This window comes from Electrona antarctica, assembly GCF_951216825.1.
Source record: "Electrona antarctica genome assembly, chromosome: 7".
Classification (NCBI taxonomy): Eukaryota; Metazoa; Chordata; class Actinopteri; order Myctophiformes; family Myctophidae; genus Electrona; species Electrona antarctica.
The window spans coordinates 51,861,535-51,875,598 of NC_136812.1; the positions used below are offsets into that span (position 1 = coordinate 51,861,535).

The 14,064-nt window shown below is 38.2% G+C and overlaps 1 long non-coding RNA gene across 1 annotated transcript; it reads left to right on the forward strand.

The window, feature by feature from the left end:
- Positions 1-9,413: 9,413 nt before the first annotated feature.
- LOC306926596 lies at positions 9,414-13,418 on the forward strand. The gene is made up of 3 exons (XR_013790408.1): positions 9,414-9,502; positions 11,295-11,349; positions 13,285-13,418. It is a non-coding gene; the product is annotated as an uncharacterized lncRNA (long non-coding RNA).
- Positions 13,419-14,064: the final 646 nt, after the last annotated feature.

The following is a 14,064-nucleotide window of genomic DNA, read 5'->3' on the forward strand; positions in this document are numbered from 1 at the left end:
GTACCCGGCGTGTGAACTGTGAACATAGAGTATATAGAGAGTCGCTTGCACCAACTTCCGTGCTTTGGAAATGGACTGTACCAATTATTAGTCTAAAGGAGGGGCGTCGAGTCTCAGAATGGCCAAAATTTTGGGCACTTTTCCCCCTTTTTCGATCTGAGGTATCAGTTAACAATTTCTCATACGCGTCTGTCCTCGCCTAGCTCTTCTCTGCCCACTTTTCTGCCCATTTTTGTTTTTCTGTACCCTGACTGCACTGGACTGGTCTTTAGTACCCCCCTCACCTCACCTTTGGATGGTCCCGACTCTCGGGAAGAGACGGCCCCTCCGCGACGTCACGGACCATGGTGTATTACACCATGAGACCACTGAGACCACTACAGGTTGAGTGGAGCCACACTGTCTGGTCAGAATAGTGTGAAATTCACACTATTCTGACCAGACAGTGTGGCTCCACTCAACCTGTAGTACCAAAATGTATAGTGTAGTTATTGACAGAATATTGCATATATTGGCTATGGACTATATTTTACGAGACCACAAGGGCAAAGGAAAAGCAGGCATGGTAGGCCTGCTGTCATAGGAACATTCATTTTTGTAGTGGGTACATTTTTGTAGTCAATACAAAAACTGCTACTTTGTTTGTGGACAAAACCATGAAAAGCAAGAATTGTTTCCATCAGGCCATCAGGGTCCTCCATTTTCAATTCAGCAGTGGAGGGGTGGGGATGGGGGGCTATTCATGCCTATATTTTGGTAAACATTCAGCAAATATAGGCCTATCTACAAGCTCACAACACCTCACGTTGTGAAATTGTGAATCAGCTATTTTCAGTGAAGAGATTTGGTGTAGAATAGGCCAGATAGGACCAGACGAAATAACAACTACTTTAGATTCAATGGAACACAAGTTATTGTTTTCTATTTTCTGAAAAATAATGGTTTGTGTTAGGGATGTAGCGATCAGACAATTTGGCCGATATCCGATATACCGGTAATTAATTGCTATTATGGCCGATAACCGCTATAACCGATGTCGATATGATCTCATTCTATATATTAAAAAATATATAATTATTTTGGCCATTCTGAAAAAAGCCTTTTTATTCCAAAACTAGGGACGCACCGTTATTGAAATGTTGGCTCATATCCCAACATAAACAGCTTGAATGTAGTAGTTTTCTTTTAAATGTTCCAACTATTGACTCTTTCGAAAGCTTCCCCAGAAAACACTGATATGATTTGCAGCCTTCATCATCACAAAAGGCTTTTTCAGGCTTTTTCTTAATTTATTTTTCAACATAATTATAATAAAATTAAATATCTGCTAAATCCAATATATTATTTTGCCGATACCGATTACCGATTAATTGGTTTAAGGCCAATATCGGCCGATACCGATGTGTTTGCCGATTAATCTCCCATCACTATTTTGTGTAGGCCTATAAGACCAGGACAAATACTACCTATGTACAGTTAATTTAGTATCTCCATCCTTCTCCCTGCTGAAATCTGAAATTATCTTGTATACATATTTATTTGATTGTATAGTAGTCGATCTCTTTTCTCTGTAAAATCAATAAATAATAACATGAGACGATAGGTGACCCGCATCAACCACGGTATACCTGCATGGCATGCACCAATACAACTTTGACAGTCACCCACCTCAACGCAAAACTGCAGCAAGTCCTCAAAAATGCCTTTAGAGCTAATATTCCTAGGTTTAAAGAATAGCCAAAAATAAACACAAATAAAATTTCAAAACAATCAATTTATTAAAGTTGGACGAGGCTACCTTAAGCCACTGTGGGAGCCTTTGATACATTTTTTATTTTGTTCTCCTGTTATATTAAACACTACAGATAAAAAAAAAAAAAATCAGGAAAAGTTACAATAATGGAAAAATATAAAACATTAAATAAATAAAGAAAGAAAACATTAAATAAATAGACCTAGGGCAATTAGGGAAGGGCCCGAATCGCGTTAATAGGATCAAAATCGATTACTTTTTTTAAATATATATATTTAATTAAAAAAATATATCTGCTGTATAATGCTATATTGTCATCCAAACAGGACAGGGCTTCAGGCCTATACCAAAATGTGTCTGCAATGCATTATTGCAGTGGTTTTCAACCCGTGGTCCAGGCCAGGGACCACCAGTGGTCCTTGAGGGGGTTCCAGGTGGTCCTCATCTAAATGATGGAGTTATAGTAACCAAATAAAACGCCTGTGGTTTCCGAGGATAATAGTAACCAAATGGAACCCTTATTACATTGTTGATGAATTGAAACTGGCGGACCCTATTGTAAACAAGTGTAATGCTTTATGGTGTCGTCCACTCACAGTTAACAGTTTTTGTATTGAGTTGTACTTGAAATGTACTGTAATTCTGCAAACTGTTAATAAATCAATCAATCAATCAATCAAATCTTTAACTCTCAAGAGTTAAATTATTGTTAAACATCTTTTAAATTATTGTTAAACATCTACATTACATAACTCCCTGTGATATGATATGATTATTAGTGTTGATTGGTATATCTGTTATTATTAACCTGAGGTTGAGGCAACGTGGATGGGGATGGATAGCAGGAAAACGATTAATCGATTAATCATTAATATTGAATTATACTAATTGATTTTCATTTTGGACACTTTCACACATCCCTAAATGCAATACAACTTTCTTCACAGATTATTCTGCTATAGTGTTTGTACAATGTTTTAAATTGTAGTAGGCCTTTGACAATAACAAGGCTTTAATATCAACAATATTTTGACGTTGGTTAGCAAATTTGGTACAATGAATATGAAATTTAGCAAGACTTAAAAGAAGAAAAAGATACATTTTGATTGATTGATTGATTGATTGAATACTTTACAGTTGTATTAATTAATAGCCAAATGCTCTTCTATTCAATCTAATAGAAGAGTCATTATTGATGAACAAAGAGACATTTATATTCACATGGCAATAGTGACTTTTAACGTCAGGGACAGCATGAACTTGACCCAAGTAATAACAATATATACCCATCAAACTAGCTCTGTCAGAAACTGTAGTGAATTGTTTAAAGGAAGGGAGAAGATTGGAATTGGGCCAAAGTATCACATTACCAACTCCTGCTGCAGAAGTCATGTTAATCCAGTAAACTGCCTAGACTGGGCAGGGGAAAAACTAGTGCTGAAGTGCAGTGACAAATCTGGCACGGCTGGCACCCAGACAATTTACAATGTGTGTTTATAGTATAGTATGTTGGGCCTCGGCTGCTAAAACAAAAACACAAAATAAGTCACAGTCACTAAACTAACAACCAGGGGTCTTCAACGGGGGGATCCTCAGAGTCACTAAAGTGGGGCCCGCCAAATGTTTGTGTGATAGCAACTTTGTATTTTTCTTTTGTATTAACCACTAATACTAACATCCCATTGTAGGCTATATATTATTGTATGTCTTTAAATGTCTTGATGAATTGAATACCCAGGACCACAAAACAAGCCCCTATAGATAGGCATAGGCTGATTGTAAAATCATACCACTGTACTGTTAATTAGTGGAGAATGGGATGAGCCAACGGATAAGTTGAACCACCCCCTTTATCTAGAAAACAAAAAATCACACCTGTGTGAAGTAAGTGGTGCAACTCCGTGCCCAGGGTGCCGGCCCGGTTCCGGCGAGCCGCCCCGTGTCCAAAACGGTTGAGAATGACAGAGTTATCGTGTGGGGGTCCCTCTATCTACTGTACTGTACTGTCACACCCGAAATCATCAGTTAATGTGTGTGTGTGTGTGTGTGTGTGTGTGTGTGTGTGTGTGTGTGTGTGTGTGTGTGTGTGTGTGTGTGTGTGTGTGTGTGTGTGTGTGTGTGTGAGGCTGTGCAACAGTGACACTTGGTTGTGAAGACAAACCAAACGCTATTTTCGTGCTGTGTTGTCATGTGACCTTAAATCTAGTAAGTAAGTACAGTAAGTAAGTAAGCATCCAGCATTTATACCTAAAACTGTTTTTACTTGTTGTCGGGTAAAATGTTATAAACGCAAAATGTACCCAGGTCTAAAATGTAATATGTTGGTGGTAAAATGGATAGAAGCATGTGAATAATTTAGCAAAGAAATTGTCTAAAGTATTATTCTAGTAATGTTTTTCTAATTGTGGCTGTAGGTAAAATGAACCAAATGTCTGGGGGTAAATTGAGCCAATTTCCCTAATGTAAATCACTACTCAAAACGGCATAATTTTTACTAAAACAAAAGGGGTCTCTGCCCTTTTGGCGTGACCCCTAATAATAATAATAATTGTAGAAGCGCTAAGGGGACTGTATCCTTTGTGTGGGGGATATTAGGAACTTGCCCCTGATTGTCAATCAGAACAATGAGTTAAGACCACCTTGGTGTAGTAGACACTACTAGACAGTAGTCAATCAGAACAATGAGTTAAGACCACCTTGGTGTAGTAGACACTACTAGACAGTAGTCAATCAGAACAATGAGTTAAGACCACCTTGGTGTAGTAGACACTACTAGACAGTAGTCTGAAATGGAAACGCAAAACACACAAATGGCAACGAACACTGTACAAAAATCAAAACGATAACAAATTAACACATAGTCCAAACAATGACACAAAACTGAATAAACTAAAAACAAAACCATAAAACCCACAACACGAGGCAGGAGTCACATACACTTCACAGAGGTAAGAGCAGGCCTGGAATGTTATCCTTTTATGCACCTTAGGTATTCTTTGAGGGTCCACGGAAATAATGTATTTAATGATAATTATAAATGTTTCAATACATAATCAACTATCAATGAAATAAGTGAATAAATAAGCTGTTTATTTCATACAATAAGTTAAAAGTTCATACACACTCAGCCATGGACCAAGTCACTGTACTGGACTCATTTGAAGATGGAGATGTTGAGGTAGGAGTTGAGTAACAAAAGACAATGCTATATTGACAGTATTGGCCGTACAATCTCTGAAGAAAACCTTTCCAGGTCAGACGTTGGTACTCAATGAATAAATTAGACACACATACTACTATGTCGCAGTCGTTTATTTAATATTTTTGGGGGCTTTTCTGGGGCTTTTCTGCCTTTAATTATTTAATTGATAGCAAACAGTAAGAAGAGAGAGAGAGGGGAAGAGAGAGAGAGAGAGATAGATGGGATTAAGCAAAGTTCGTCAGGAGGACTCGAACCTGTGACATGATGTCAGGCTACCCAGAGCCTTATGTGCCCGGACTGCACCCACTTTGAGAATCAGTGGATTGTAATAATATTATTAATATTAATATATTCATATATTAATGATAATAAAACTTTATATAGCACCTTTCATGACGTGAAATGAAGCTCAAAGTGCTTTACAGATCAATAAAGAAAAAGAAAAGAAAAGCAAAGGCATATAACAACATTAAAATAATAGCAGTGAATAAGGCAATACAGCGAGGACATGAATAATACCAAGGATTCTAAAAGCTCAACTAAAAGCAAGAGTGTAGAAGTAGGTCTTGAGCTGTGCTTTAAAAATGTCTACAGAGGCTGCTTGTTGAAGGTATAGTGGGAGTTTGTTCCACGACCTTTGGCCCGCAGAAGCAGAAAGCTGCTTCACCGTGTTTTTTCGTTGCCATTTTGTTAGGCACATTGAGCACGAGCAGGCCAGCAGTGGAGGACATGCGGTTTGGGACATATCTAGGCAGGCAGTCATATAGGAAGGTGCGAGACCACTGAGAGCTTTAAATAAACAAGTGAAATCATTTAAAAAACAATTCTAAAAACAACCGGGAGCCAATTTAGTGAAGCTAAAACTGGAGTAATATGTTCTCTCATAATAGTTTTAGTTAAAACTCTGGCTGCATTTGGAATAAGTTGTAGGCTATTCTACAAGGTGTAGTTGAATCATTTGACTGACGTTTTGTGCAGTGAGTAGTGACAGTAGTCTGAAATGGAAACACAAAACAAACACTTGTTCAATAAATCGCAACGAACACTGTACGAAAAGCAATGCGATAATAAATTAACACAGTCCAAACAATGACACAAAACTAAATTAACTCAAAACAAAAGCATAAAACGAGGCATATCAGGAATCACATACACTTCACAGAAGTAAGCAGGCCTGGAATGTTATCCTTTTATGGCCTTTGAAGTTTGAAGGCACAAAGGCCAGATTGTCAGGGCAGGAAGGACATCACATAAAACAGTGATTTCAAGTCCACGGAAATATGTATTTATTTAATGATAATTATAAATGTTTCAATACATCAATCAACTATCAATGAAATAAGTGAATAAATAAGCTGTTTATTTTATAAAATAACTAAGTTAAAAGTTCATACACACTCAGCCATGGACCAAGCAGAGTCACTGTACTGGACTCATTTGAAGATGGGGATGTTGAGGTAGGAGTTGAGTAACAAAAGACAATGCTATATTGACAGTATTGGCCGTCCAATCTCTGAACAAAACCTTAAAAATTTGACGCACATTCTACTATGTCGCAGTAGTTTATTACATTTTTTAAAGATATTTTGAGGGGCTTTTCTGGCTTTTAATTGATAGCGAACAGGAGAGATGAACAGGAAAAAGGGAGAGAGAGATGGGGTGAGACCGTGAGACATTCAGTGAAGGTTGTAAGGAACGGGAATCGAGCCTGTGACGTGACGTCAGGCTACTCAGAGCCTACTGTATGTGTCCGGACCGCGGTCCAGGCCAATGTCGCAGTAGTTAATCGATAATATACATATAGTATAGCAGCAATTACGCAACTGGTTGTCACAATCAAGGCTGTACACACTCTTTTATGAATGAATCCCACACACTAATAGAAATAGCTTTGTGAGCTTTGTGAATCCTCCCTTGGCCAGAGGAGATATGAAACTGTTGGACTCCAGAGGACTGACTCTGCCACACAAACACACACGCACGCACGCATGCACGCACGCACGCACACATGCACGCACGGTGCACACACACACAGCACACACACGCACGCACGCACAGTGCACACACACACACACACGCCCGCACACAGAAACGGAGAGGGAGGGAAAAAGAGAGACATGTGGTTAATGTGACGTAAGAACATCAACAGAGTGAGCTCTTCATTGTTGGCTCATTGTGTACACAATGAGCCTTAAGTGACATTGTCAACAATGTTGCAGATCAAAATGTAGTATGTTGAGTTAATTCCCCATTACCTTTCTTGTTAACTAAGATATATGTTGCCATGGTGTTGATATAATGATGTTAGTTACAGTGAGTTTTATAGCAGATTGTAATTCAGATGTGGGTTAATTCGTTCCACACAGCCAATATTTCACCATGTGATGTCCAGCAGAGGGATGTCTTTGCAATTTAGGCATTTAGCCTGTGTTATCCATGATTATATACAGTACATTCAGACCATACTGTCAAAGGTCTTACGGTCTCACACTGTCTTGTCAAGAGCAGGTCAATTCAAGTCTATATAATATATGAAGGTGGTGGTCGTGGTCCATTGTATGGTGGACCCTATTGGAAACAAGTGTAATGCTTAATTGGGTCGTCCACTCACAGTTAACAGCCTTTGTATTGAGTTTGTGCTTGAAATGTACTGTAATTCTGCAAACTGATAATAATGTTATCTGTTAATAAATTCTTCAATCAATCAATCAAAACCGACATTCAGGGGCGAGTGCCAATTCTTCCCATACAGTCCTCTCAGTAACCCTCAGCCACACTGAGGTTACGTTTAGGAATAAGGTTAGGTTTAGGCATAGTTGTTGTTGTACTGAGGTTACGTTTAGGAATAAGGTTAGGTTTAGGCATAGTTGTTGTACTGAGGTTACGTTTAGGAATAAGGTTAGGTTTAGGCATAGTTGTTGTACTGAGGTTACGTTTAGGAATAAGGTTAGGTTTAGGCATAGTTGTTGTACTGAGGTTACGTTTAGGAATAAGGTTAGGTTTAGGCATAGTTGTTGTACAGAGGTTACGTTTAGGAATAAGGTTAGATTTAGGCATAGTTGTTGTACAGAGGTTACGTTTAGGAATAAGGTTAGATTTAGGCATAGTTGTTGTACAGAGGTTACGTTTAGGAATACCGGGTTTCGACCGTTCTTGTTCCTCTTCATGATTCAATGACTCTCAGTCAGTATAGGCTACTCTATGGGTAGGACTAAGTAACTCCACCATATACTGTATGCATGTTGCCAATTAGAAGAGACAGCACAATCATTTACCAGCTGCCTTTTGCCTCCTGTTTGGGCATCCCAAGTTGTTGAAACCCAATAACAACCATTCTGTGGGTAATATTTCCAGGCCAGAGGTTCTTAACCACTGGTACTAGTACCACTGGTGGTACTTGAGCCCCCTCTGGTGGTACTCAGAGGAGTCGCCCGAAAAAAGACAAAAGTGGAATGAAATATGTTACAGGTAGTTCTTCTGACTGGTTGAAATACATACAGAAATAGGCTATCCAGCCGTACTGAAATGGGCATGACAGCACACCTAGCAGTTAGTAGAAGATTTGAGAACGGATTAATCACATTAGAAATAGCATCAGGTGTGCTGATTAGTGATTAGACAGAGTTTTGTCAAAGCAACAGCATTATTGGCTTAGGAATGGAACAAAAAGTACAGGTATTGCTCCTATATCTTAACATCAGTTATTATGGTGGTACTTGGAGAGCCAGATATGATCTGAGGTGATGCTTCAGTATAAAAAGGTTGGGGAACCAATGCTCTATAGGCTGCCAGATATAAAAACTAAAAGTCTGCGCCCAGCTGTGAGAAGGTGTAGGAGTGGTTTGGTTTGTAATGAACTTGGTCATAAAGCCTTCCTCTAGGACACTTGGTAACCAAACTGTGTGTAAGGAAACATATATATATATATTTATTTTACATAAAATAAATGTAACATTATAATTTTAACAAACAAACAACACACAGTCAACAACCAGTCCTTTATGTCTGACATTCTCTTGAAATTACATATATAATATAATATATCAATTATATTGAAATAAATGTTGTTTTTAAGGATAGCTTATAGTTCGATTAGATAATTGTTCAAAAGTATTTATGTGTTTTAATTTAGAAGAGTGCACAATGCACACCTTCTTGCCAATCTGAATCAAGTCCGTGATCATGGTATAATAACACATACTGATATTATTATTATTATGGAACTAAGCATTTGCTTTTCGCATTGTTTTCAGATATGAAGATGGCGTGCCCACATGTGATCCACGGCAGTGACGTCACACACTTACCCTCCGCGTCGTTCGGCCGCTATCTCCTCATATCGCGCCGAACGCCGACCCTCAACACCACCCGCGGAACATTACTCATTGCACTGACACCAACGTTGCCTCCCTTCCACACCCACGCCGTGAACTAAGCATTTGCTTTTCGCATTGTTTTCAGATATGAAGATGGCCCACATGTGATCTACGATCAGAGACATTCCTTAAGGCTCCTTCTAATATCCGTTCTGCTCTGCCACACTGGAGGTAAAATTACACTGCAATTAAACCTACAGTATTTCTTCTTTTCTTTTTTTTTTAGAACTGGTGTAAAATTGACATTGAAAAGGACAACAAATATGGAAACATGACAATCACATAGATATACATATCTTATAAGTAAAAGCAAGAAGAAGTTCCTATAAAATAAATGCATGAAAGATCCTGAATAGTGAATATTGTAAACACGCCGTAGTAAATGGGAAATGACTGTAACAAACTATCAGTTATTTTTTTGTAAATCACAACAAAATCTGACATTTGGAAAATATATGTTTTCAGCCAATCATACTCAAAGACCGACACTATTTAGGGTTTATAATATTGTATTCTCATGAACAACCGTTTTGGTAACTCTTGCGATGCATTCCATGTATATAATGAGTTATAAACATACTGTACATACTATAATGCATTATAATTTGCTTATAACACTGTATAATTATATAGTTAATAATTAATAATCATAATGATTGATACAAAATAATCATATGTCAAGCGTAAATAAATGCATTGTATAACACTGTATATAATTACAGTTCTAAGCACCGATATGAGGACTATTATAATAATATTATAATGCATTATAATCACTGTAATAATGCAATGTAGTGTGAGTATAAGTCATTGTAAGAGGTAATGCACCAAATGATGACTTATAGACTCTAATCTGCATATGAGTGATTACAACATTCTAAATGTATTAGTAGTCTATGTGTTATAGCCCTGATGACGTTTTATAATGTGTTGTGATTTTTGTTAAAAATATTTAGTTCAGTTTATAATACTTTATAGACATGGGATGCATATAGCAAGTGTTATCGGTGAGGTATTATTTTGTATTGAAGTCATTGTATGTGCTTATGAGTCATTGTATGGGTTTGTATTGTATGGGTTTATTGCTCAGTGAGTGTGAAAAATGAAGCCAAACAGTATGTTTGGGTGTCTGAGAGAATCCATAATAATTAATCACTTTGATCATGTCTTCAAACGTTCATATACAGTAGTGAACATGCATGGTTTGGGCTTAACCAAGAAATCACAGTTTAATGTGATCCCCCAAATTGAATCATCTGTTGTTGAACTGAGAAAACTATAAATATTTCATACGGCTTGATGATCACACAAGTTTAAATTCAACAGATGTTGCGCCAGCCTTCTGGAATACAGCCCTGACATGTGTCTAAATCAGTGGTTCCCAAAGTGGGGTCCGGGGACCCCCAGGGGTCCTTGAGGGAGTTCCAGGGGGTCCCCAGCTAAATGGGTTTGTAACAAAACGGACCCTTATGGGTCTGTAACTCTGAGAGTGTACAAATGGAACCAAATGGACACGTTATAGGGTCCGTTTGTACACTCTCAGAGTTCAATTAACATTTATTTGACAATATAAATTGGGGTCTCAGAGATAGAAATGCCATTAAATGCATGGGGTTATGTGGACAAATATGCATGTCAAACTGGGGGTCCTTGAAATTAAACGGGTTGAAAATCACTGCTAGAGCCGTAAAAACTCTTATGGGAGTCCCTGGCATATCTTTTCAAATGGGGGTCTGTGGGCTAATTAGTGTCAATTTGGGGGTCCTTGACATGAAAAAGTTTGGGGTCTAACTAACATACCTTGTATGGAAGACTGTACAACTCCTCATCTAGCTGCAAGGCAATAAGACGTACTGCTGCAGGCAGAAAACGATCTCATATAGCGCTCCAGTTCAATAAAATCTCTAATTCTCCTCTCTCTGCCCACCCCCCCCCCTCCCCTCCCCTCCCATCTTCTGTCCAGGCCTATGGATGGTGTCTCTGAGGTCAGTCAGATGAACGGAGTGTCAACAAACCAGGTCTGAAGGTGTAACGTTGATGGAACATCTATTACTCCACATGCTGCACTTCCTTCTCTGTCTCTCTCTGCTCCGACGACACTTTTAAATGACTCCCTCTCACTTCTATCCAAAACAATCTCAGTTACAAAACTCAATACAAAAACTGTTACTGTGGACACCACAGTGATTGCACTTGTTTACAACAAGCAACAGGGTCCACCCGTCCATTTTCAATTCATCAGAACAATTTAGAGACGTACAATACACTTCTATATAAAAAAAACAGCCACTTCCCAGTGGCTGATAGAGCAGACGGATGGGAACCGCAGAGGATGGAAGGTTCCCAGTTCGATTCCGGGCTCCCCCAGAGTTAGTGTCCAAGTGTCCTTGAGCAAGACACTGAACCCCTAATGGCTCCTGATGTGCAACAGTGCAGGTTGGTGCCTCACCCTGCCTTGTGTGGTTTCCTCCACCCGAATGTGTGGGTGAATGTAATGCCATTTTTATTATTATTATTTTTTTGATGAAAACGTTGTACTCGATGCTGGCATTGTAAACCGTCAACTAAGTACTATGACAAATATGTCACTTATGTCTATGTCACACAAGTCACATTTAATTTCAAGTTATGATTTTAAAACGATTAGCTTGGCTAACATTGTAACTCTCACAATGCACAGATAGATGAACTGAAAATGGACGACCCTGATGTAAACAAGTCTTAGTGCTTTTAGCAGTTTTTGTATTGACCTGTACTTTCCATTCTACAGACAGATTACAGAGCTGTTGTGTGGCTCTCAACTCACTTTATGCCCAACTGCTCCCCCATGTGGTCACTTGGAGCAGCACACTGCTGGGTCAATACAAAGAAGTAATGTCACCTCAGGGATTATTGTACTGTACTGTACTGTACTGTACTGTACTGTACTGTACTGTACTGTACTGTACTGTACTGTACTGTACTGTACTGTACTGTACTGTACTGTGCTGTGCTGTGCTGTACTGTTCAGATATATATGCACTGCGGTTAAGATGAGTTGAGGGCAGGAAGACTTGTTCTGGAAATTGAATGTAAGAAGTCCTAGAAGCTCCCTTTAATTAAACGTGTAAGTATCAAAAGCATCTGGTGTTAATTGGGTTTAAACCTTTGACTGCCACCAGTACTGTTAGTAATCGTGTTGCAGTATTCAATCAATCAATCAATCAAGCAATCAATCAATCAGTGGTTAGGGCATCAAAAGTAAAAGTAGGAAGTACTTTTCATAGCACAAAGACTATAACAAAACAGACATAAATTGCGGTAACTACTCCAGTATGCATCCCATGTCTATAATGCACATTATACATACTTAATCTGCTTATAAGCAGAACTCATATTGAAAATGCTTCAGAAAAATTATAAAAAAACATTATAAAGCATTTTATGATGACTTATACGGCTAAGTATTATGTATAATACTTCATAATTACTGGAATTATGTAGGACTATTATGATCAGTGTTGTAATGCATTATAGTGTGATCATAACTCACATTTCTAACTATTATAACTCACTATAAATGGCCATCGGGTGTTTTAAGTTTATTTGAAAAATATTAACCTTAATAACAACCGTATAATACAATATCATCACAAAATACTGTACATTTATATTTAAGTGACTCTCAAAAGAACAGGTGCAAAATATAAAATGTAGCATAATGGCGTTTAATAAATGCTACGTCTCTTTCTCACAGAAAGAGACGACGGCAGAGACAGAGAGACTATGAGCGACTCAGAGCAGAGATAGAGAGAAAGATGAAAGTAAAGTGAAATATTTCCTAATCCCTATACCAATGTTTTGTTACAGAATATCTATTTTCATTTTGTAACAGGTTACACACAGAATTTATTTTCTATACCGTTTCATTCATCCTATTTTGACTTTTGTTTTTTGTGTGTTATTATATACAGGTAGAGCGGAGCCCCTTATAGACAAATCCACAGAGCTCTCCCCTGGCGCAATCATATCTCCGGTGTCAAGGGGTGCCTCCTGGCCTAGCGGTCCAGGTGCATACCACACATGTAGGCACATGCCTGACAGTGTGTCGCAGGTTCGAGTCCCGATCCTGACAACCTTTGCTGCATGCGTGTCATTCCGTCTCCATCTCCCTGTCTCTATCTTCTATCAATAAAGGCAGAAAAGCCTAAAAAAAGATCTAAAAATAATAAATACATGTGTCAAGCGGCAATAATGAGAGCGTATAACTACACGGCAGCACTGTGGATTTGTCTATATTAGGCAATATAGGCAAATGTGGGTTTCCTTGCACTTTTATTAATTATGTTACATAAATAAAACAATAATAAAAACAATTGGTTGAGTTGTGAGAGTCAACTTAATTTTTTTGTGGCCATAGAGCCACAAACTATTCTATTACTTTGTTACTTTGCACCACTGTATTTCTTAACATGCAGTTACTGTAGCAAGCAAAGCAATGATAAAGCATGTGTTATCGTCCCAATGGTTTCTAGGCTTTATGCTTTATGAATCCCTTTCAATTATGTTTTCAGGATATTGAATGTTTAATCCCACACAGGTATTGGGACCAGGGGTCATCATCATGTTGGCTTGTGGTCAACATAATTTTTGTGCCACGGACATATTCATTCATAGTTTTAGAAATATAGTGCTTTCAAATTTGAGAAATGTATAATGGGGCTCAATGGCAGATATTGGCACGTCAAAAAATC